Source organism: Typopeltis vanoorti, chromosome 18 (assembly GCF_054136105.1).
Source record: "Typopeltis vanoorti isolate ZY-2024b chromosome 18, IOZ_Tvanoo_1.0, whole genome shotgun sequence".
In the NCBI taxonomy this organism is placed as follows: Eukaryota; Metazoa; Arthropoda; class Arachnida; order Uropygi; family Thelyphonidae; genus Typopeltis; species Typopeltis vanoorti.
Window position 1 is genome coordinate 38,469,545 of NC_143566.1, and position 24,000 is coordinate 38,493,544.

Sequence of the window (24,000 nt, forward strand, 5' to 3'; positions counted from 1 at the left end):
ATCACTAAGTGTTGCAAGGTAAAGTGCCTTAAAGTAGCAATAAAAAAAGTGAGGATAGTTTATTTTTATTATTTATTTGATTTAAAATTTAATAAATTTTAATATTATTTAAATGAAACATGTTATGTAGTTAATATAAAATGTTTCATTTAACATGATCAACTCTTGATTTATAGTGTAATCTAATAGACGAACTTAGGGGTTTGACATTATTTAAAAAAATGCTTATTAACAGCTTATATTTCACTGGATTTCAAACCAGCATCGCATCTTTAGAGCAGATTACATGTTTCAGTTAACACACAACAGTGTGTGAGTGAAATGATTCAAATTGTAACAGACAAAAACATCTCAAGTCATAATTTGATGCTCTCTAATGTTGTAAAAAAGAAGTATTACAGTTGTGTAAAAGTTGATCTGAGGATAACCGTGAGGATAATAGCTGCAATAATTTCCCAAATATTTGGGAAATTATTGCAGCCATACTGTTAAAATTAAGATAATGCTTCGATAGCCATTGCTGATTCCAAAAATAATATTTCTGACCTGTGATGACTACTCTATAGCACATTGGCTTTTTCCCATCTAATCCTGTGTGAAAGAGTGCCTTAAAGTCTGGTCTGCCAGTCCAGACGTGCCTTTAATAAAGGTAACACATGTATTTCTTATGTTCTCCAAGGCAGAATGTAACAGCAGATCCTCTTGTCTGTCCATAGTATAAGTCACAGTACAGTCACAGGAAACTTGTTACACTCCAGGATATGCTAGTTGGTGGAGTTTCTCTTCTGGAAAAAATCGATCAGAGTTGCTAATTTGAGATGTGATATGAACAGTGGTGTAGCTAGAGCTTTTGCTGCCCCTCTCAATACACACCAAAAATACTACAAAAAGGCAAAACGATGTATAGGGAAATAAATTAAAACACTATGTTTATTTTTTAATAAACATAGTGTTTTAATATGGCGAAGTCTATTTCATAATAATGTAGGTAATTCTTAATCTTTTTATTTTGAAAAACTCCTCTCCCAACTAGCAACACCTACAGCAATTGTGAGGATAATTCACACTAGAATTACAATATTTGGAAATGAGTTCTTGAGAGTGTATTTTAGAATTAACCGCAAAAGTTCAAAAAGGTTCAAAGTGCCACCCCCTCTGTCCCTCCCTAGCTACACCTCTGGATATGAAGTTATACTTTGGCTATTTATTCAGGTGTATGTTGGATATGTGGAATAGGAATAATGGTGTTTAGTTCTTTGAGGAGGAGAAATAGGAGGGCCATGTAGTATTTTATCTATTTTGTGGTAGCTGTAGTCATTGGCTAGGAAAGTATGGCAAAGATAGTTAAGTTTTTGTACTGTGTGTAAGTGTTTTTTTGAGGACCATATTGTTGGGCTGGATGATGATGTGATTGTTCATATAGGCATCTTCCTGTGTATATATTGGCTTTCTGTAAATGGAAAAAGATGGTGAACCATTCGAATGACTAATGTGTCAAGAAAAGGCAAATAGTTACTAAATTGTTTTTCTACTGTTAATTAGAAATTTTGGGATGTTGACTATTTAGATAAGTTATAAAAGAATCCAAAGTGTTTTGCCCATGGAGCCAAATAGCAATCACATCATTAGCAAAGCATAACCACACTAAGGGTGTGTACATAGCTGTGTGTACATAAAAGTTAGTGGGGGGGGGGGGGGGTTAGTGTCTGTTAGTGTACATTAGTAAATAAGGAACTGACAACTGTAGGGCATAGGGGAATATTAGATTTGTGGATTTTCAGTACCTATTAATATGGACTGGTTTAACACAAACAGGTTAGAAATTTTTTTTCTAGCCAAGTAAAGTAATTTGATGCATACCACAGAATGAAATTATGGCTTTTAAGAAAAGTTATATAACAATAAAAATATTGTGATTACTTAATCTGATAAGGATAATACTACATTATCATGAATCAAGAAGATTACAACAAAGAAAGGATTTTCTAGGTGACCATTCTATTTATCAAATCAAAGATAGAGATCCCGCTATGTCACAAAAGAAGACAGTTTGTAAATTTTTGAAAAAAATGACTTCTTGGCTCAAAGAAATCATCAGCAAAATTAAACCTGTTTGTGTTAAACCAGTCCATATTGATTCGGTACTGAAAATCCACAAATATAATATTCCCCTATGCCCTACAGTTATCAGTTCCTTATTTACTAATGTACACTAACAGACACTGCACTCTTGATCCTATCCTATCCTAAGTTACACTTAGGATAGGATAGGATAGGATAAACTCCACCCATGCATAGACCTACACTTTTTTACTTTGGAGGCATTCGGAACCAAAATCCTATGGAATAGGTTGGTTACTCCTTATTCCTGGAGGTGTGCTATGACTTTAGCCTGTGTGTTCACGGGGCCAGTTTGCCTGCTTGTGGGATGAAAACCACCAGATAAACTTGGGGGGGGGGACCCTGCTGCCCACACCCAAGACCGGCTAACTTGGCTATGACTGAGGAAGATCCTAGAGCTATACTCTTTTGATATATAATAAAATTGAACTCCCCCACCCACCCCAAGAAAAATTTTACAAACAGTTTAATGGTATGCAATGTCCCCCCCCCCCCATTACATGGAACACTTTGAGAACAAAATGCTTACCACAGCTACATACAAACCATTAGTATCAAATGGCAAAATGGCAGGTGATGATACACCTGCCATTTTGCCCTATGGGCAAGACACTTTGGATTCTTTGGTAACTTACCTAAACAGCCAAAAAAAATCGAATAACTGTTTGCATTTTCTTGACACATTGGTCAATTGCCTTTCAAATGATTTACTATCTTGCTCTTGTTATCTTTTTTCATTTACAGAATACCAATACACACTTGGGAAGATACCTACATAAAACAATCACATCATCATTTTCCAGCCCAACAGGTCTTCTAAAAACACTTGCAGAGCTAGGGCCATTTGTTCTAATGATGCAGCTCTTGCCACAGAACTTAACTATCTTTGCCATACTTTCCTAGCCAATGGCTACAATTCCTAGAAAATAAATAAATAAAATATTACATAGCCCTCCTACTTCCCTTCATCAAACACACAGGAACAAAACACTGCTATCCCTGTCCCTTATATCCAAGGTATATCTGTGAAAAGATAGTCAAAGTACTAATAAAATATAATTTTCACACCATTTTCAAACCATATGTCAAATTGACAGCTCTGATCTGCTCTCTTAAGGACAAACTCCACCCACTAGCATATCCTGGAGTGTATCAGGTTCCCTGTAATTGTGACTTGTCTTACTATTATTATTATTATTCGTGACACCTCCAAGGAGTCCGAAGACTCATCGCGGGAGGACACCTATTGTACGACTATCTGTCTCCACCACTACACTGAACCTCTACCACCAATCATCATCAGTGCCATCTACTGGCCACTACCACCACCACAGCTAGTATTTTTTTGTCTGTAAATTGCATGTGTTCTGAAAGGCCGATTTGTCTGTATGCGGGATGAAAAACCTGAGTTTCTGGGAGGAAAAAACCCTGCTACCTCTGTAGGAGATCAGCTAACTCACCTTCGATTGAAAACTTCCATATAAAGATTCCTCCCATCATGATGAGAATCGAACTTAGGCCTTTTCCAATCGAAGGTTGTAACATACCGATGTTCTTCCAATTGCACTGTGATAGACAAGAGGATCTGCTTTTACCTTGATGAACATAAGAAATACAATCTCTGCCATCATTAAGAAAGTCTGGACTTGGAGACCATGCTTTAGACACCACTTCACACAGGATTAGACTGAAGAAAACCAATATGCTATATAGAAGTCGTTACAGATCAGAAAAATTTAGAATCAGCAATCGCTATGAAGCATTCTCCTGACAAGTATGGCTGCATTAATTTCTCAAAAATTTGGGAGACTGTTATCCTAAGATCAACTCCTACACAACTGTAATACCTCTTTTTTTACATTAGAGGGCACCAAATTAGGTTTTTTGATTTTCCATTACAATTTGAATTGTTTCACTTACTCATTGTCACATGTAAACTGTAATATGTTGTTTTGTTCATGAGATGCTAGTTTGAAATCCAGTGAAATAAAAGCCAGTTAATAAACAACTTTTTATGATTTAGTTTGTAAAACTGTTAAAGGAAGTAAGTTATGAATCATTTATAATGTAATGAATGAACAACTCTATCCTTTCACTCGTTTGCTCTCATATACAGGATTGACCAAAAGTTAATTGATGTGTAGTAGCTGCCATATTTCTTATCATCTGAAATTACAAAATTGAAAAGATTAGATGTTTGTTATGATTACTTTTACTGTAATATTAAAACACACACACACGTATGTATAATATTTACTCGCTGTTCGCATCTACCATGTGCACAATTAGTGGGACACTGAGAACCACCCCTCTCCCCTGGCTGCCTGTCCTATCTAATATTGCTCCACCAAATATATGGAGAAGACAAGCTTCGATTAAAGTATTTAATAAAGTAATGAGCATCCTGCTCCTGCACCAGACTCTCATAAATCCACCTAGTCTTTGCCTTAAATCAAGAAACCCTTCCTGCTCCATGGACGAACTCTCTTCAGGTGCCTTACTATTAACACCTGATAGTAAGGCACCTGAATACTGGTCCAACAATCTTCTAACAAATGATTTCCTGGTTGAAGATCCTTCCTGGTTTTGCTCTTCCTAGGAAGATTTGGTCATCTATCAACAGGATCAGAACTAACCAGGGCAGATGTGGCTACCTATTGCATAAATGGAGACCATCAGACCACCCTTATTGTGACTGTTCCTCTGTCCCAGATGATCACTCATATTGTGAATGTGGAGTTTGTACCACCACAAAATTGGAGCCCAAGGCTCCAATTTCGTGGTGGCCTCCAGAACATCCACGAGGTGACAGATGAGGCCCTGGATTGGCGTTCTGGTCTGGACATTGACTTGTAGCTGCTTTTGCCATAAGAATAAATAAATAAAATGTTATCCACCTGTGCCTTTTCCATATGGATTGTATGGGATATTGTGATGGTGCTAGCAATTTTCACTCTTTTTATTTTTCTGCATTTCCTGAAATCGTTATTCTTCTTAGTCCTTTTTGCTCCTATTCCCCATACCCACTGGGATTCAATACTCTTGTATTGATCTTGGTGTGGTGCATGCATGTACTACTTTGACAAAATGGGTCCACCTGGATAGTCCGGCCAGGATTATCCAGTTAGTTGGTTTGCTTATGGAGGTGTTGCAATATGTCTCCTTTCACATGTGTCCTTTTGGTCCTTGCATACTACCACTTCTGAGCACAATTATTGCTTGCTGGATATCACTGTATAGTTCCATAGTGAGTGGTGAGTCTAGATGCTGAAATCTTCCTAATTTTGAATAGGAATTCTTTATTCTCAAATCTATCAGGTACTCTTACAGGGCTCAACTACATCCAGGTAGCGTGAAGAAGCAAATGATATAAAGAATTTAAAACAGAAAGTAATATACTTCAACCAACATGCTTTTTATTTTCTAATAATACATTCAACAAGTGAATTAACAAAATATTGGGAAAATGTCACTCTTCTTTATTCAGAAGGCTATGGAGGTGTTGGCAGATCTCCATTGTCTCAACCGTTCAAGAGTGAGACATCCATGTGGAAGCTGCATAGAAAGCATTCAGAACATCTCTTTTATGCAGCATGGGGGGATGGAGTGCATTTAATACTGATGATCGCATAAAACTATTTGATAAGTGATAATACAGTGACACCTCTGTGTTTCAAACAAGGAGATTTTCTCTTGATGAAAGAATCAAGGAGTGACAGATTGATGAATTCTGATACATACATACATAGGGATGGGATTCTTGTTCAAGTACAGCCTTTCAAAGCATGTCAAAGGTGGAAGGATGAGAAAGAGATTCAAAATCTCTTTCTCATCTCTGTGATCAAGACAGAGATGTTAACATTCCATATCACTAAAGAGGAAGTTTTCAATAGTAACATCTAATGGAAAACATCTTAAACCAAGAAGGTAAGAGTAAGGAGGAGTAAGTAACATTCTCCCAATGTATTGGAAGGAGGCTACTCTTTTTTATGACCTGTCCTGCTTCTCATTAGAATGCACCAAGAAATCTAAGGAATATGGCCTCACTCCTGAAAACATACTCAACACATGGTGGTGATTCATCATCACCACCATGTGATGAATTCCTGCTATGTATCTTCAAAGGGATATACAGGATGCTGTGATAGTACTGCATGAAAAGTTCATAGTATTACTAATTTCCCATTGACAATTTTCTGCCAGTTTTGCCTGTTATCTACCAGGACTCCAGTATTGTCACATCTTATATTTTCATCTTCTGACTGCATCACTTCACATAGATCTTGGTGTTCCTCTTTCCTGGCATCAAACACCTGATCTGATTATCTTTCCTCTCCCATTCTGTTTAAGTGACTATGGCACCTGAGATTAGCTTTGCTCACACATTCAGACATCATTAAGTTCCTCCCGAATATTTTCATTTTTAGTATGATTCTTCTGTGATGCCATCTCTTCACTCCCCTCCATTTTTTCTCAGAACTTTAATATATGTGATCTGTGGTCTTTGATCAAATGTTTCGCTTTTAACTAAGCTCTCTGATTCATAAGTTAAAATTGGTTTGAACATTACACTAAACTAGTTGTATACAACCTGTCTTGCATATGGTTATTTATAGTGTTTGGATTAATTTCTTATTCCATATAAATTCATTTGACTCCCTAACATATACCAGATTTGTTAATTCTATTGTCTATTTCTGTATTTAATTTGCCGTCTTCACTAAAATTTGTGCCTAAATAGCTGAAATGTTTCACCTGTTATATTGGTTTTTCATTCAGGATGCATATTCCCGCCTATTTTCATAGTCTGCCTTTTTATTGCTGATTTTCATACTGAATCTATTACAGCAGTTTTTAGGGAATCCTGTATACTTCTAATGGATTTATTTAGGAATATAACATAATCTGCATAAAGTAAGCATCTGAGTTCAATATCTCCGATTATTAGTCCTATGCCACTTTCCTTACACTGTTTTACATCATACCATCTTTTTTGCAATTCTCCTTCAGTGCTGACCTGCTGACTTACAACTTAAATATAGCCTGTGTATTTTTCTGTATAATGTCCCATTTACACCATATAATTGGTGTAGTGTTTTGAATAGCTTTTCTCTTGGAACCTTGACATATGTCTTTTCCGGTTAAAAATCCTTGTTATATTCCCACAATTACTCAACTTTCTGTCTTAAAGTCTAACAGACAAGCTTTGGTGTTGAAGGTTATTCATAACTTATTTTTAACAGTATTAACAATACCAAACAAACTATTTTTTAAAAAGATGCTTATTAACTTGCTTATATTTTGCTGAATTTCAGATCAGCATCATCAGAGCACAACACATTATGTATACGTGACAGTGAGTCACGTCATTATATATAATATAATGACATCATAATATCATTAAAAAGTATTTGACTATATGTCTTAAAGTGAAAATCTGACCCTGACAACTCTTGTTTGGCTTGAACTTAGTTTGCTCTTCTCCAAGTTTTCATAGCCTCTTCTCAAATATACTTGCATATTTGATAAGTTAAAATTGGTTTTAACACAAAGGAATTAATGCAAAATAACACAAAGGAAATTTCTGTAATTCTCACATTCAGTTTTATATCTCAAGTAATGATGTGCATGATATGCATTCCCAAATGATTATTTTAAAGAAATTTTTTAACCTCCATTTTAACTTCTTTTTTTTTTTTTTTAACTCCAATCAAAAAAAAGTTTCCAGCAAAAAAAAAAAAAAAACACATCTCCATATTCACAAATAAATCTAAAATTATTAACATTTCTAAGTTTCCTGAGTGGAGTTCAATTTGATTGGATCCTGGATATTTTTCCTGAGGAGTAAGATGTGCACATTGGCCTTCTACAATTCTCATAAAAGGAAAAATACAAGATCAATAAAAACAAAACCTACCAAAATGAAAATTAGAAAACAAATATGTTCATTAAACATACTTAACTAAAATAGTTCTTTGATGGGATTGTCATGCATCTGCCAAAATACTGATGACATCAAGCTCATGTGCAAAAAACATAACCCTTTCTGTGTTTGCCTGCATGTATTTATTTGCATCTGGTGAGAATCCTACATTATGGTATATCACTGTCATCCATAAGGATGGAATAGGGGATGAAGATTCCATGGAGGATTCACCATCCTTGGTGCAACCATGCTCTATTCCAGCAAGTCCCATTTAACTTAGAGGTAGCTGTCATCTTTCTCTCAGTTGGAACTTTTTTCACAATTTGTTGAATCTGTCCACCACCTACTGTTGATATTTCCCTTTATGACTTTAATGATCTCATCTTGTATTTATGATATCCATGATTATAATGGGAGATCTAAATGGACTCAATGCTCTTTGGCCATTTAGACATACACTAGAGAGTGGGTTGTTGAGCATATGTTTGACAACACTAACGTTTCCCTCTTGAATTGCCTTATTTCACATTTACCCAAACATTCACTGTTATCAACTTGGCCATCTCCTCTCCATCCATGACAGAGTAGAGTACATGGACAACCATATGCTTTATTATGGATATCATGATGAGGAAAAAAATCAAGCTCATCCAAACTCACTTTTGTGCATAACACAATTTGATTCTATAACAGTCAGTCTCCTGTCAGCAAACTAGGAAATCACATAAAAGTGTATAACCAAAGCGGTCAGAACTACAGTACACAAATCAAGTTGAAAGAACAACAGTTAAGGAAGTTCAAAACAATGTTGGGATATTTTTCACTGATACCTCATGACAAGAAACTTAATTGCTTTCGAATCTGCTTAAGTACAAAACATCTACCACTATCAGAGCCAGAAATGACTCCTGAATCTCATTTGCATTCTCTTTAACCAGATCAACCAACACCAAAATCTGGAAAATGAAAGATAGATGTATCATCTACTTAATGGATGTTGTAATTGTTGTAATATTATCTATTAACTGTTATTTTGCCAAAATAACAGTTAATAACACATATTCTTACTTTGGATGTTATTATTGCTCACCAAAAACCAATTGCAGATACTCTCGTTGAGAGTTTTGCCAAAATCATTGTCAATGTATTCTTTGCTCGAATTCCTGGCCTTAAAAAAGTATAGCAGAAAAGCATCCAATTTTGTTCTCTTTGAAAAGTATGGAACTGCTTTACGAGAAGGGCAGAAAAAAATGAACGAACTGAAAACCACTTTGGTTCAGTTTTGAACAAGTGTCCATTACGGGGGTGTACTTGAAAAGTTGTGATAGTCGCCATGAAGGAATTGAGGTAAAACCATGTAGCTTACACATTATATACTTGTTACAACACTACTGCATCATTTGCAATCCTCTGAGAAAATAGTCTTACCCTTGTTGCACAAACCAATCCTCAGCTGCAGAAATGACTTAATAATTTCTAGTAAATTTTATTTCTTTCAAGTTTTCTTTAAATTTGGGAATACAAAATGGCCAGGTCTGGCAAATTGTGGGTGAGACAGATGTTGAAAGCCCAAGTTGTGCACTGTCTGTTGAGCTTCATGAGCAGTGTGAGCAGGTGCATTATCCTGCAAAAGTAACGTGCCTTGCTCAGTTTCCTATGGCATTTTTCCTTCAATACCCCCCCCTCTTCATTTCCTTCACAGCTGTTGAATAAACTGCTTCTGTAACAGTCTTACCTTTTTTTAAGGTATTTGGTAAGGGTTACACCATCGATATTCCAAAAGACAATGGCAGAACCTTCCCTGCTGACTTTTGGGTTTGAAACTTCTTTGGCTGTGTAGAAGCTTTGTCTCCACTCCAAATGTTGATGACATGTTTCATCAATAGTCACGAGCTAAAAAAATTTGCACCTGATTTCTCATAACCCAAAATTCCTTGATATGACAGCACACATTCTCTCTTTTGGTCGGCGTTCAAACATTTGGGGACCCACTTCTGCATGTCCGGATGTTGGTGGATAATGACCCCAACTCATTCCCTGGATATCCCAACATTTTGCATGCAGTGATAGTGAAGGTGTGATCACTGTGGAAGGTCTTCCTGACCTGGGGGCAGCTATTGTCTCAGGATGCCCAGTTTTAAACTTGGCCACTCATCTGGCAGCTGTAGGATATGCTGAGGCACAGTAGCCTGTAGTCTCACACAGAGTTTGGTGAATCTCAGTTGTGGACTTTTCTTGCAGCACGAAAAACTTGATGATGGCCCACACCTCTGTATCTTCAATTTTTTTTCAAAACCTATAGCATGTCTTCTTATATATCCTAAAAGAAAAAGAACAAATTTTTACAATTTGTTGAAACATGGGGGTTAAAGGGGTTTTAAGATATGTTCTTTCTTGCAGTTTTATCAGTTACTTTAATATGATTTTTGTTCTAGGTTTTTATCACAACTTTTCAGTCCCCCACCCTCATATGAGATGGTCAAACACCTATCACCATCATCCTCAAATAATCTGTCTTTACAACACAATCTTCTCTAGTGATGAATTTCTAGATTCCTGGAAAAGGGAAATTATTGCCTTTCCAAAGGCAGGTAGAGATCCAGTAATTTCAACAGAGTATTCCAATAAAAATATTTCTGACCAGTAGCTTATGCAAGATCTTGGAAAAAATCATTGACTCTCATCTTTTATCGTTTCTAGACAGCAACAATGTTTTTGTTCAAGACACAGTAGATGTATACAATGGTTTCATAACATAACACCTTTAAATTCTTGTGTAGAGGCTTAAGTGCTGTGAGGACATTATGTTGGAGGTTTAATAAATTTTTTACAACACTCAAAAAGAATTAAAATAGAATTTAATACTTCCTATATTTCGTCCTAGTCACTTTATCTCTCTTTATCTCTCTTAGAAAACGTTTTTCCCTCTGACATCTTAGATCTCTTTTCCTTTGCCATCAACTCTGGGTATTTCGCTTGGAATAACAAAATCTACAAGCAGATAGAGGGAACCGCCATGGGCTCCCCCCTCTCACCCCCCCCCTGCCAATTTCTATATGGAAGATTTCGAAAAACGAGCCATAGACTCAGCCCCACTCAAACCTTCTATCTGGCTAAGATATGTAGATGGTGTGTTCTCTATTTGGCCTCATGGCCCAGACACGTTAGATTCCTTCCTTGGTCATCTCAATAGCCTACATCCAAGAATCCAGTTTACTATGGAAAAGGAAAAGAACAATTGTTTACCCTTCCTAGACACCTTAGTCACGCGCCTGCCTAATGATACACTTGCCTTCACTGTATACAGAAAACCCACACACACAGGCAGATACATTCACAAACTCTCCCACCACCACCCCTCACAACAATATGGCATCATTAAAACCCTTTCCAAGAGAGCCCACAATCTTTGTTCCAGTGGAACCGCCCTCACTACTGAGCTTAACCACATACACAGAACTTTCCTCTCCAATGGCTACAGCGAAACAGCATCAATAAAATAATCAATTCCTCCCCCATTCCCCGTCCCTCTCGTCAACAAGAATTTAAAAATGCCATCACCATACCCTACATCCGTGGTACTTCGGAAAAAATAGCCAAGATACTAAAAAAGTATAACCTACACACAGCATATAAGCCCTACCGCAAACTGGCTACCCTTATCCGCTCTACGAAAGATCAGCTCCCTCCTCTCTCTCTGCCTGGAGTTTACAAAGTACCCTGTTCCTGTAAGCTTGCGTACTTTGGACAGACAGGCAGATCAGCATCCATCTGCCTAGAGGAACATAAGTCGTACATCATTAAACACAACTATGGCCATTCAGGCTTGGCTGACCATGTTTTGGACACCACCCACAGAGTATCATGGAAGAAAACCACCATGCTCCACCACAGCAAATTCAAGAAAGAGAGACTTTTCTTAGAAGCAGCAGCAGCTCTCAAAAACCAACCAAATCTTAACAAATACGGTTGCATTAAGCTTCCGAAGATTTGGGAAACAGTCATCACCAGAGGTCCCACCTTACATTCCAGGCCACCTACAACTGCCCTTAGAGGGCGCTCCACCTAGATAGGACTTTATTGTCACCCACGTGGTTGGGCTTAGTATTGTAAGTTTTTGTGTACAGGTTACATTAATTGTCTTTGTAATCCCCGTAGATGTCCTAGTGACTAGGACGAAATATAGGAAGTATTAAATTCTATTTTAATTCTTTTTGAGTGTTGTAAAAAATCCATTAAACCTCCAACATAAAACCTTCTTTAAAAGTCACCACCATACTTTACATTGTTGGAAATATCTTTTAGAATTACTTTCCTAAGAAATTTTTTACATTGAAAATCATGTAGCACAATGATGATAATGGAACTCCCTTCATTACCTCTGTTAGAAGGAACCTTCATCTTTTTATTAAGAACTTACTGTTATATTGAACTTTCTGAGTCTCAGACCTGGAAAGTTGGTTCAGCATGACTTGATTTGCCCTTTGTTTATTATTTACTCTTTATTAGTAAAAATTTATTTACTCTTGATTTACCTGAGTTCTTTTACAAGAAATGCAAGTCTAACATAGTTCCATGGAGTGTGATGCTATTTGCTGTCAATGTTAACTTGATAACATAACACCTTCTTCCCAACCATAAAGTAGTGCCATCTATGCTACTTTACCATATTTTGTCATTTGTGTAATGTAAGGGTCAAAGAAAGAATCTTGATTCCTTTTCCACCCAGTCACTTGCCATTGGATTTGTTCTCACTACTTGTGACAGTGAATGAGTTTAAGGCGAGGTATGATAGATACTGTATGAATGTCAGATAGTTGTGATGAATATGATTTGGGGCCTCCCTCGATGAGTCTAATGACTCCCTGGAGTTGCCCGTAATAATAGTAATACTTATGATCATTTGTATGCACTTTTGCAACAAACATTCTTCATCCTGATTCAGAACTAAGATTAGGACAAATAATAATCCCAGTGGTAACAAAGGCAAAATTCTTGTGACATGTTTTCAATAAAAGTTAACATTTCCATCTCACCAACTACAAGATAAATGCCATAGAGCACTAAAGATCCTTTGCACCCTATCTTTCATCCCTTGAATTATAGACTGAAGTCTTTGCTCTATCTAACTTTCACTTATCTACTCAGGATCATATCTGGGTCTCAAGTCTATTCCTCTGCCAAAGATGCTTCATCCACTATCAGGCAATCAACTGCAATGAAACATTAGCTGTTTCTTTATATTGAGGCAAATGTGAACCATCACTGTTTCCCTAATTTTAACTCAATTTTAGCTGCAACATGCAGGTAAAATGGAATCCCTGCCATACCATCCCTGTGGGAAAACTGGTTGTGATCAGACTTCAGTGTGCCCATTTGGTCTGTATTGAAAGATTACTGCGAGATCTAGACATCATGCTAGACAACACTGCACACATTCAGCTTTTCTTAGTGCATTGCAGTCTAAGGAAACTATATTTTAAAGAGAGCTGCTGATAGAGTACTCATATTTTTACTTGTCTATACAAATTGTTCACAATTGGAGGGGAGGTTTCAGTGATGTTTGCTACTATCTTACAGACAGCAAATATAATTGGATTCCACTAGAATGTAGTAATATACTGTGGAGTTACATGCCATGTAGTAAATTACATCAAACTGAATGTTACTAGAGGTGCATAATTTATGCAGGTGCACCACATTATCTTCAGGTTTTAAGGAGTCTGTTATACCACCCACATCCTACATCTGTTCTATCAAAAAAAAAAAAAAAAAGAGAGAGACTAGCTGGATATCTCCTAGTGTTGGATCCCAAACCACATAGGAATCATGGTATGAATCAAGGTTGTTGATATTGCAGTTAGGTCAGCTCATCTCTTATCTTCAACTACCTGTCACTTACAGTGATTAGAGGCAGGTGATATAGCAAACCCAATATCCCAATAACAAATGTTGTGAAATGGGAAGACCGATAACAAACTATACCAGATCAAGGGACAGTAGAAAGGAAGTTGTTTTTGCTTCATCTGCATGGGTCATAGTCCTCTTATACACTCCTTGTTGAGGAACACTTCATGTGTGTGAGTACTGCATTTCTATTTTAGTCAAGAATAGTTTAACAAAAATGAACATGAGAATTTTTAGATATTAAGGAAAAGAGAGTAACATGCCAGACACCATGATTTAGAAACATCATTAATGCTATGCCTTATTTACATATGTGATTTCCATAGTTTTAAAAGAATATATCACATAAAAATCTGTTACTCAAATTTCGTTTTCAGTCTTTTTTTCCAAAAGTACCAGAAAAATCTGAAGATGCCTTTCATTTTGGTGTTTAACCTTATTAATCATTCTTTTTGAATTTCATCACTAAGGAGGGGGAAATCATGTGTAAGTGAGACTCTGAGGGAACAATCTGCAGAGGGGTAATCTTTAGTGGAAATGCAAGATTGAGAGTTATATCTGCTGTAAGGGTAAGCAAGAGAATATGGATATGGAAAAGATTATTAGAACAAAATTGAGCAATTGTTGATACAAAACAATACACACAATTGCTGGAATGTAAGACTTGGAGAATTAACAGGAGGCCTTAAACAGTATTCCAGTCAAACAGTTGCAGAACTATCACCAGCAGTGGATGAAATGTTGTGACAAGTGCTTTGACTCACATGGAGAGTATTTTGAAGACTCTAGAATATGGTATTATAAACTTTAATAACAAATTTTGAAAAGAATAATTCTGGTTTGTTTTGAAACAGATGTAATTGCAACTACTAATGATGGCACTGCAGTTATGAAAAAATTAGGAATATTATTGCCTGTCTTTCAACAGTTATGTTACAACTATGAAATTCATTTTACCATGATAAAAGTATTTTATATCAAAAAATTGAAAAAGAAGTTGCAATGAGATAGAAAAACAAATGAATCAGATTCTGATAATATGAAATATGCTTTACAGAATGATATTTCTATGGCTTGGGAGCAGAGCTGCTGCATGGCGGATAGGGGAATGGCCATCAGAAATTGTGGTTGGCTGTGAATACTCAATAAGCAGTCCCAGACCAAAGCAGGCATGTCTTGGAGGCCTAAGATGGCAGCCACATCACCAAACTAGGCTGCAGATGGTTGGTAACCAGCCCAGCTGACAAATTCTTTTATTCGGAATTTTCAAGGGAATAAAAACCGGACAGCCCAAATGGATAACGAAATGGAAATGGAAAAAAAGCACTATGAACTGGATATGGATCAGAATAGTAAGCATAAGAGGCATCAATCACAAGATCGAAGAAATACAAAAAGCTCTAATAGAAATAGCAGTAATTTTAGAAACAAAGAAAAAATCAAAAGGCTCTACAGAACTTCAGGACTACAGTTTAATATACAGTGGAGTACCCAACAAAAAACGAGCAGCTGCAGGTATAGCCATCATGATCAGCAATAAATGGAAAGACAAAATTGAATCATATAACTGGATCTCTGAAAGAATAATAATGCTAGACTTAAATAAGAAATTTATTACAATCATGGGAATATATGCACCTGAAGAAGGGGAAAAAAAATCTGAAACAGAGGAATTCTATAAAAACCTCCAAAACATAATTCAGAATGCAAATAAACAAGATTACTTAATCATTGCAGGCGATTTCAATGCTAGATTTGGATCAAATACATTTAAAGATTTAATAGGTAATCAAGGTGAAAACACCATAAAATAACAATGGAAGAAAACTCAGGGAATTTGTGGCCTATAATAAATTTAGTTTAATCCTTTATCCAAGTGTGAGCAAACAAAGTTTGCACCTCAAAATATCTTCAGGACTGGAGTAAGGTAGTACAACACCGGGCAACTTGTAGCAAAGGTGGAGCAAGAAAACATCACTCCTATCTCAGTATCTCCCATAATGCAAAACACATCTCCTTGCGGATATGTCTAATGTTATGTATTAAGGGAAGGGCCACTACCCAGACTAGTTTCGACCTTTATTGAGGTCTCTTCAGTGGGAGCCAGGCCCAGACTTGGAGGTACCAGGCAGAAGCAATAGTGAGGTCATCTTTACCTATAGGAGTTGCCAAAAGGTGTGCCACCTTTTTATTAAATTACTCTGGATTTGGAGAAAGATGTTGAAACGTTATTTTTCACTTGGTTAGACTATAACAAATTTAATTTAATCCTTTATCCAAGTGTGAGCAAACAAAGTTTGCACCTGAAAATATCTTTAGGACTGGGGTTGAAAATCACCAACAGCTTCTTTAAATAAAGAATATACATAAATATACATGGGAAGCCAGAGGATATAAAAGCATCATTGGCTGTATAATAGTGGGTGGAAAAACTAAAGTTGGTAAGAAATTACAGAGTATACAGAGGATGCAATATTGACTCAGACCACCATTTACTAATCAGTACTATTAAGATCCCAAACCAGAGAAATAGAAACAATACAAGAACACAAAAACAAAAGCAGGAACAATTTAAGATAGAACTGTTACAGCAAGATAGTATCAGAGAACTATATCAAAGAAGACTTATTAATCATACAAAGAAAATAAATGAAGATACAGATATAGAAAATGAATGGCAAAACATTAAACAAATAGTAAAACAAGCAGCCTGGAACCCAGAAATAGAATCTTTAATAAGAAAGAAAAAAGAAATTACCTTAAATGGTTAAACGACAGAACCATAGGAAATGAAATAGAATATAAAAGAATCAGAGCAATAACAAGAAGTAAAACCTGGAAAATCAGAAGACAAGACTGTGAAAAATTTGTATCAAGATTAGAGCATGACATAAATGGACCTCAACTAAAGAGCTATAAAATCATGAAAAAATGACTCAAGAAACAAAGGATAATCTACAATTAGAAGGTCCCTCCACAAAAGAATGGACCAATCACTACACCCAGCTTCTAAACAATAATAACCAAATTGAAATAAAACAAGTAATAAGTCAAGAAACAAATGAAGAACCATTACAGTTAAATTAACTAAAGAAAATATTGGAAAAACAAAAAAAATAAAATAAAATAAATAGAAAAAAGTCAGCGGCCAAATCGGTTTGAAAGCACCAGTTCTCGTTTGATCACTGAAGTTAAGCAAACCTGAGCCCAGTGAGTACTTGGTAGGGTGCCCATCTTGGAAACCTGGGTGCTGCTGGCATTAATTATTTACCTGTACACCCCCTTGAGGGTACATGGCAGGAATTTGATGATGATGAAAAATAGAAAAGCTACAGGAGAAGTTGGAATAAATTCAAAACTATACAAATATAGCTCTAAACCATTTCAATTACAATTAATTAAATTTCTAAACAGAATATGGGAAGAAGGAAACATCCTACAAGAATGGAAGATGGCAATAGTCCTACACATATTCAAAAAAGGAAACAGAAAAGATTGCAGAAACTACAGAGGAATATCCTTATTAAATACACGCTATAAAATATAGCTAGATATAATTAAAAGTAAATTAAACCATGGGCCAAGGAAATTATTGGAGAAGAACAATGCAGCTTTAGGAAAGGAAGATCTTGCACAGATCCCACATTTATACTCAAATTATAGAAAAAATAATAGAATTTACCCTGCCAACATATATGGCCTTCCTAGATTATGAGAAAGCATATGATCAAATCAACAGAACAAAATTAATCAATGTACTGTATGAATTGAAAGCTCCACCTCAAACCACAAAAGCAATAGCAAATGTAATGGAAGAAAGCTAAATTAAAATTAATAATGGAACAACCGAAAAAATTAAAACCAATAGCAATCTCATCGAGGAAGTGGATTATCACCAATACTCTTCAATATATGTACAGTCAAATCTCTTTATGTGGTAGATACGTTCCACAGAAAACTGCATATAAAAAATCATACAAAAAAAGACAACTTATGTTGAAAAATTAGGGATACGTTCCATAATTTTCTAAAACCCCATAAAACTGAAGCAATGAATTAAAATAAACCTAAAATCATATAAAAAGAGTTAATAAAAATTCAGGCAAATAAGAATGCCTACGTTTGTTTTAAAGCTTTATTCATTTCATTTTATTGAAAAGTAACATTTTTTTTACATTTTTTCATCAGAATTATCATTGCTATTAGACAATGTTCGGCAACGTTTGCGAACTGGTGTGAAATCACTTTCATCACCAGAAGTAATAGTCAGCGCATGAGATCTGTATGGTAAAAGCAATGATTTTTCACAAACAGAATTAGCTTCACCCTCCTTCTGTGTTGATTTTTTTCTGCTGACAATGTAATCAGTGATTAAACTTTGCGATGATGATTTTACTAATTTTTTATACTCAGACATACAGTTCTTCAGCTCACGTTGGAATTCAAAGTCTCGTTCAGAATTTGTGTCATTAAAAAGAAAACGATTTTCCAATTTATTGTACAGTTCAAGACCTTGAATTATATTTGCAGTGAGGGAGACAGGTTTTTCTTCCGCTTCACTATCGTTTTCTGGACCTTCGATGATATCTAAAGTTAATCGATATCCAGTAATATCATCGTCACTTAAGGCATTATTCACAAGCAATTCGTCCACATCATGCTGGCTAAATGTATCAAAACCTTCTCCACCAATTTCATGTGCCAAAGTAATGATTTTAGCTGATAATGTAAATGTTTGAATGGTTGCACTGTTTGTAACACATCCAGACCTAGCTGCTTTCCAACAGGCATTTAAAATTTGTGGTCTTATTTCAGTGATAGCAGATGCAACATGATTTAAACAGTCCAAAATATAAAATTTTTTTCCAAATGTCAGATACTGTTAATGATTCATTTTCTAGTTTATCCAATATAAATTGAAGTGTGCTTAATGTAATATTTTTTAAAAGTACAATTATGCCATGATCTAATGGCTGAATAATGCTGTATTGTTGTATTGGGAAGTACCGGGTGGCCATGAATTAACTTTCCTTCTTTGGAGGTATCTGTAGATAAAACTAATACACGGAATGAGACCACATTTTATATTGAGACTTTTGAAGGTATGGGGAGATGAATTCCCTGAAAAAAAGATTTAGTACCAAGAGTCGCTGACAGGGGAAATTTTGGCGCTGGCAGAGCCGAAAGCAGTCAAATATTTGCGCCAAATGCATGTAAAAAGGATTATGCAAATTTTACTGTTCGTACATGACAGCAGCGCCACCAATTCCACTTAAAAAGGGATTGGGAACGTTCAGGCAGTTATTCGAATGACTGACAAATTGTGCTCAATATGCATCCTGCCTTGCCTCAGCATGCTTTACTTGTTAAGTTGTTTTACCTTAAACAGTGCAATGCCTTAGCGGCCCTTTGGGAATTTAGAAGGCTTCATAACCTGCATACAGGTCCTATGTTATCTGTAGCACTGAGAGCTATGATTAAGAAGTTTGAAGAAACTGGATCACTAGGAGTTAGACCTGGCAGTGGACGGAAAGCAGTGCAAGAAGAGACAGTAACAGACGTTGCTACTGTGGTGTTCGACAACACAGGGACCAGTACTGGTAGTACAAGCGCTCGTGCCATAGCTCGCAAACTTGATATGACTTATGGTACAGTCTGGAAAATCTTACGGAAAATGCTTCACTTCTATCCGTATAAGTTCAGTCGTGTGCAAGCACTAACTACCGCAAAGCATGACCTTCGTGCTAACCTTCCTTGCCCGAATGGAGGTCAACAATGACTGCCATTAGAGAATATTGTGAGGTGATGAGGCTCATTTTCATCTTAATAGGTTGGTCAACACTCGCAACTGCAGAATTTGGGCATCTGCACATCCCCAAGCAATCCAGCAAGTACCACTGCATTCTCCAAAAGTAACCATGTAGTGTGGCTTCACAGCCGATTTCATAATAGGACCATACTTTTTTGAGTATAACCCCTACAAATCCTGTAACCTGCTCCATTACTGGAGAGATTTATCGACGACATTTCAAAGACAATGTTTGGACTCCATAATTTTCATGCAGGATGGAGCACGGCCACACATTGAACGTTCAGTACAGCCCCTTTTACGCCAGCATTTCAGTAATGAGATAGTTATCGGTCAGTTTTTTTCCGACAGCATGGCCGCCTCGATCCTCGGACATCACTCCATGCGACGTTTGGCTGTGGGGGTATTTGAAATCCGTTGTGTATGTTGGTGGCATTCCCAACTTGCATGTCTTGAAAGAGAACATAAAATGGGCTGTTATGAACATCCAATCTGACTCCTTGCGCTCAGCTGTAGAGCATGTTGCACTGGATGCAATTTGTTGTACACAAGAAAGGTCAGCACATTGAAAATCGTGTATGTTCCCTGATTCTGATGAATAAAACATTATTTCCTGTGAGTTCAATTACTACATTAATTTCTGTGCCTCTTGCAAGTTGTTGTTTTAGTTTAATTATTATTATCATCATTGCAATGCGCCACATATCCAGCTGGAATGAGTGACGCACTGTCGCTTACACCATTGAAATATTATGATTCCATTTTATCTGCCTTTAATGATTATCCGCTTGATTTCTCCTCTGCCAGCGCCAAAATTTTCCCTATCGGCGACTTGTGGTACTAAATCTTTTTTTCATGGAAATCATCTCCCCGTGCCTTCAAAAGTCTCAATATAAAATTTGGTCTCATTTCGTTTATTGGTTTTAGCTACAGATGCCTCCAAAGAGGGAAAGTTATTTTATGGCCACCATGTACAACACTACATGCACATTTGGATGTTCTAAATGCAGATGACTTGTGCATTTTCAACAATTAATAAAACTTCAAAATTTGAGAGCTTTTTGCTTCATATATGTTTCCACTTCTGGTACAAAGCAATTATTGAACCATTCATTAAACACAGCAATTATTACCCAGGCCTTTGTATTAGCCATCCAATGTACTGCAGCTGTTTTAGATTTTTGCCTTTCAGAGCTCGTGGTCTTAGAGATTGATTTACTAGGAAGGGTTTCAACATTCGATCCCCTGATGCATCACTACAAAGTAACAATGTTACTCTATCTTTGCTTGCTTTAAACCCACCTTTTTTCTCAGCCTTTGCAATGTAAGTTCGACTAGGCTTTTCTTCCAAAACAATCCTCTTTCGTCAGTGTTAAACACTTGATTGGGACAATATCCATCATCTTCAATAATTTTGGCTAACTTCTCTTGAAAATTTTCGGCGGCTGCTTCATCTGCTGCTGCAACCTCGCCTGTAATCTTCACGTTATGAAGTGCATTCCTTTTTAAAAACCCGGTTAGCCACCTTTGCTAGCCGAAAATTCTTTATCAGCCTGGGAAGCAGAAGTAGGTGGCTCCAATTGCTTCATCTGTTCATAAAACCAAAGAGTTTTTTTGTTTAATTAAATAACCACTTATAGGAATTCTCCTTTGAGTTAATTCTTTAATCCAAATTATGAGCTTATTTTATTTTAATTAAGGAAAAAATCTCTTGAGTACGATAATAGTTTGGCACTTAGTTTTGTGCCAGAAATGACAAATTTTCTTATTGCGACTTCATTCTTTTTAATTGCTCTTATAGTAGATTCGCCTAAATTAAAATGTTTACCAATCGCCATAGATCCCTCTCCTTTTGCTAAGCAATCTAAAATTGCAATTTTCATTTCCAAATAAATTGCTTTTATTTTGTAATTTTTTTCTCCATCAGGCCAAATTAAATCTTTAAAATAAAAATTAGCAAAATTTACACTTACGATAATGAAATGACAAACACTTACTCACATACAAAATTAACTCACTGCTTACACATTACGCCAGAATGTGCTGCAACTGCTTCTCTTGAAAATTTTCAAGAGAAGTTAGCCAAAATTATTGAAGATGATGGATATTGTCCCAATCAAGTGTTTAACACTGACGAAAGAGGATTGTTTTGGAAGAAAAGCCTAGTCGAACTTACATTGCAAAGTCTGAGAAAAAAGGTGGGTTTAAAGCAAGCAAAGATCGAGTAACGTTGTTCATTATGTACAACGGGGAAACCCCGAATTTGCCTGAAATATGCACTTCATAAAAAAGATATGCATAAAAAGAGACCCGAGTGTATATGGGAAAAATTTCAAGAGAACAGAGGAAAAACAAAATCATGGGAATTAAAATTGGAAATAAAAAATTTACCAGCCTATTGTACAAATCAACATTGTTGCCTTTATACATTTAGGAAATGCATTCATTAATGTACAATGGAACAAGCTTGTTTTGAAATCATTAAAATAAATTGGAATCAGCTAGAGATATAGAACACAAATCAGTTTATATGTAGAGAATGCAGTGAAAGTGATTAAAAAAAAAAAAAAAAAAAGTGAATGAAGGAATAGATGTTGGTGGAGTACAGATATGCTTAGCTGATTATTAAGCTGTATTAACTGAGAATGAACAGGATTTAAAACAGATAAAGTATTTATATTGGGTCCACATTCCAGTAAAGTTGTTTTACTGGAATGTGAACTCAATATAAATGCAGCAGAAATTAAAAAATAATGGTGACAGGATCAAAAGAATTTGAATTGAGAATATTGAATGATTAAAATAATCTGTATACATTGAAGGAACTGTTCAAGAAGGTGAAAAATAGAAATACAAAGAATTGCTATAGCAAAAGAATTAGTAAAGAAAAAATTCGAAAAAATATTTCTGTGAAATGTGTTATATGATTGGAGGCTTGCAATAGCCCATAAGAAATTGGGAAAAAAAATTGAGGTATTTGAAATATATTGTTGGTGAGTATTAGTTGGAGTAAATTTGAGAGGAGGATAGGTATAAAAAATTCTACATGAAATGAAAGAGAGCTTTTATCTGGTTTTCTTCAGGTATTGAAGACAGTCATTATTATCACATGACACCTTCAAGAAATCCAGGAACTTCGTTGTGGAGGTTAAACCTCCATCTACACGCAGTGTCATCTACCATCCATCAATAGTATTTTTTGTTTGTAAATTGGGTGTGTTCTCTGGACTGATTTGCCTTTATGCAGGATGAAGAAACCTAAGTTTCTGGGAGAAAAACCATGCTCTCTAAATTGACTAACTTGCCTTCAATTGAAATAAGTCTATATAAAGATTCTTCTCATCATGATGAGAATCAAATTCGGATATTTGCCACTTGAAGGATGCAATGTTCTGTTGTTCTTCCTTACTGAAGATGATATTTCTGGGACTTGTATAGAGACATAACAAATGGATTGTAATCCATTTACATCAAAAAATTTTGCTGTAAGAACTAATGTGTCTTCTTTATCTCTGCACAGTCAGCATTTGCTATTGTTACAACAGATCTTTTCAATCTTTTCCTTTATTGCATTCATTTGTAATTCTTCTTGAGCAGCAAGCATCAGACCTTCTATCTCTTTCTTGATGCTGCCCTGCTGAAATCATTGCCAAGTTAAATGACTGTCAACTTTCCCTTCAATATCTTTGAAATATTCACCATGGAGTGCTTTATTTTTCCAACCTTCTGATCATTTCTTTCTCCTTGCACTGCATTTTTCTTTATAAGTTGCAGTTAGCATCTTTTTCTGTACTTTTCTTGATGTAATCATTCAAAACGTTATTTTTTTATTTATTTTTTTTACTGTTTGCTTGATTTGTAAAATACCACATTCTCCATTTTTTTTCTGGCCATGTATAACCAATCCACATCATTGTGTGGATGCAAGGCATGATGCATCCAAATTAACTTGTGCCCAGTCTATTATTATCCCTGCTATGTATCTGATTACAGGGATGGCCCATGTGTTGATTGATGTTACAGTGTTGCCTCTATTCAGTTTGGATTTCAGAACTTTTCTAATTCTTTTCATATATTCAAACAGTTTTTTTTTTTACTTTTGAATTCAAAATGTCATCTACCTCTAGAATGCCTAGGTATTTATAGGATTCATGCTGTGACAAGTTTTTAATTTTCCTTCCTTCTGCCAATATGATTTCTTTGTTGCCTGTTATTTTCCCTCGAACTATGGAGAGCA

General features: G+C 35.9%; 1 protein-coding gene and 1 pseudogene across 2 annotated transcripts in view; both read left to right on the top strand.

The window, feature by feature from the left end:
• LOC150096603 (DDB1- and CUL4-associated factor 11) overlaps positions 1–24,000 on the top strand; it is a 346,061-nt gene that overhangs the window by 188,829 nt on the left and 133,232 nt on the right. The gene's annotated exons all lie outside the window — the stretch shown is intronic.
• Positions 17,095–17,213, top strand: LOC150096604 (5S ribosomal RNA; annotated as a pseudogene).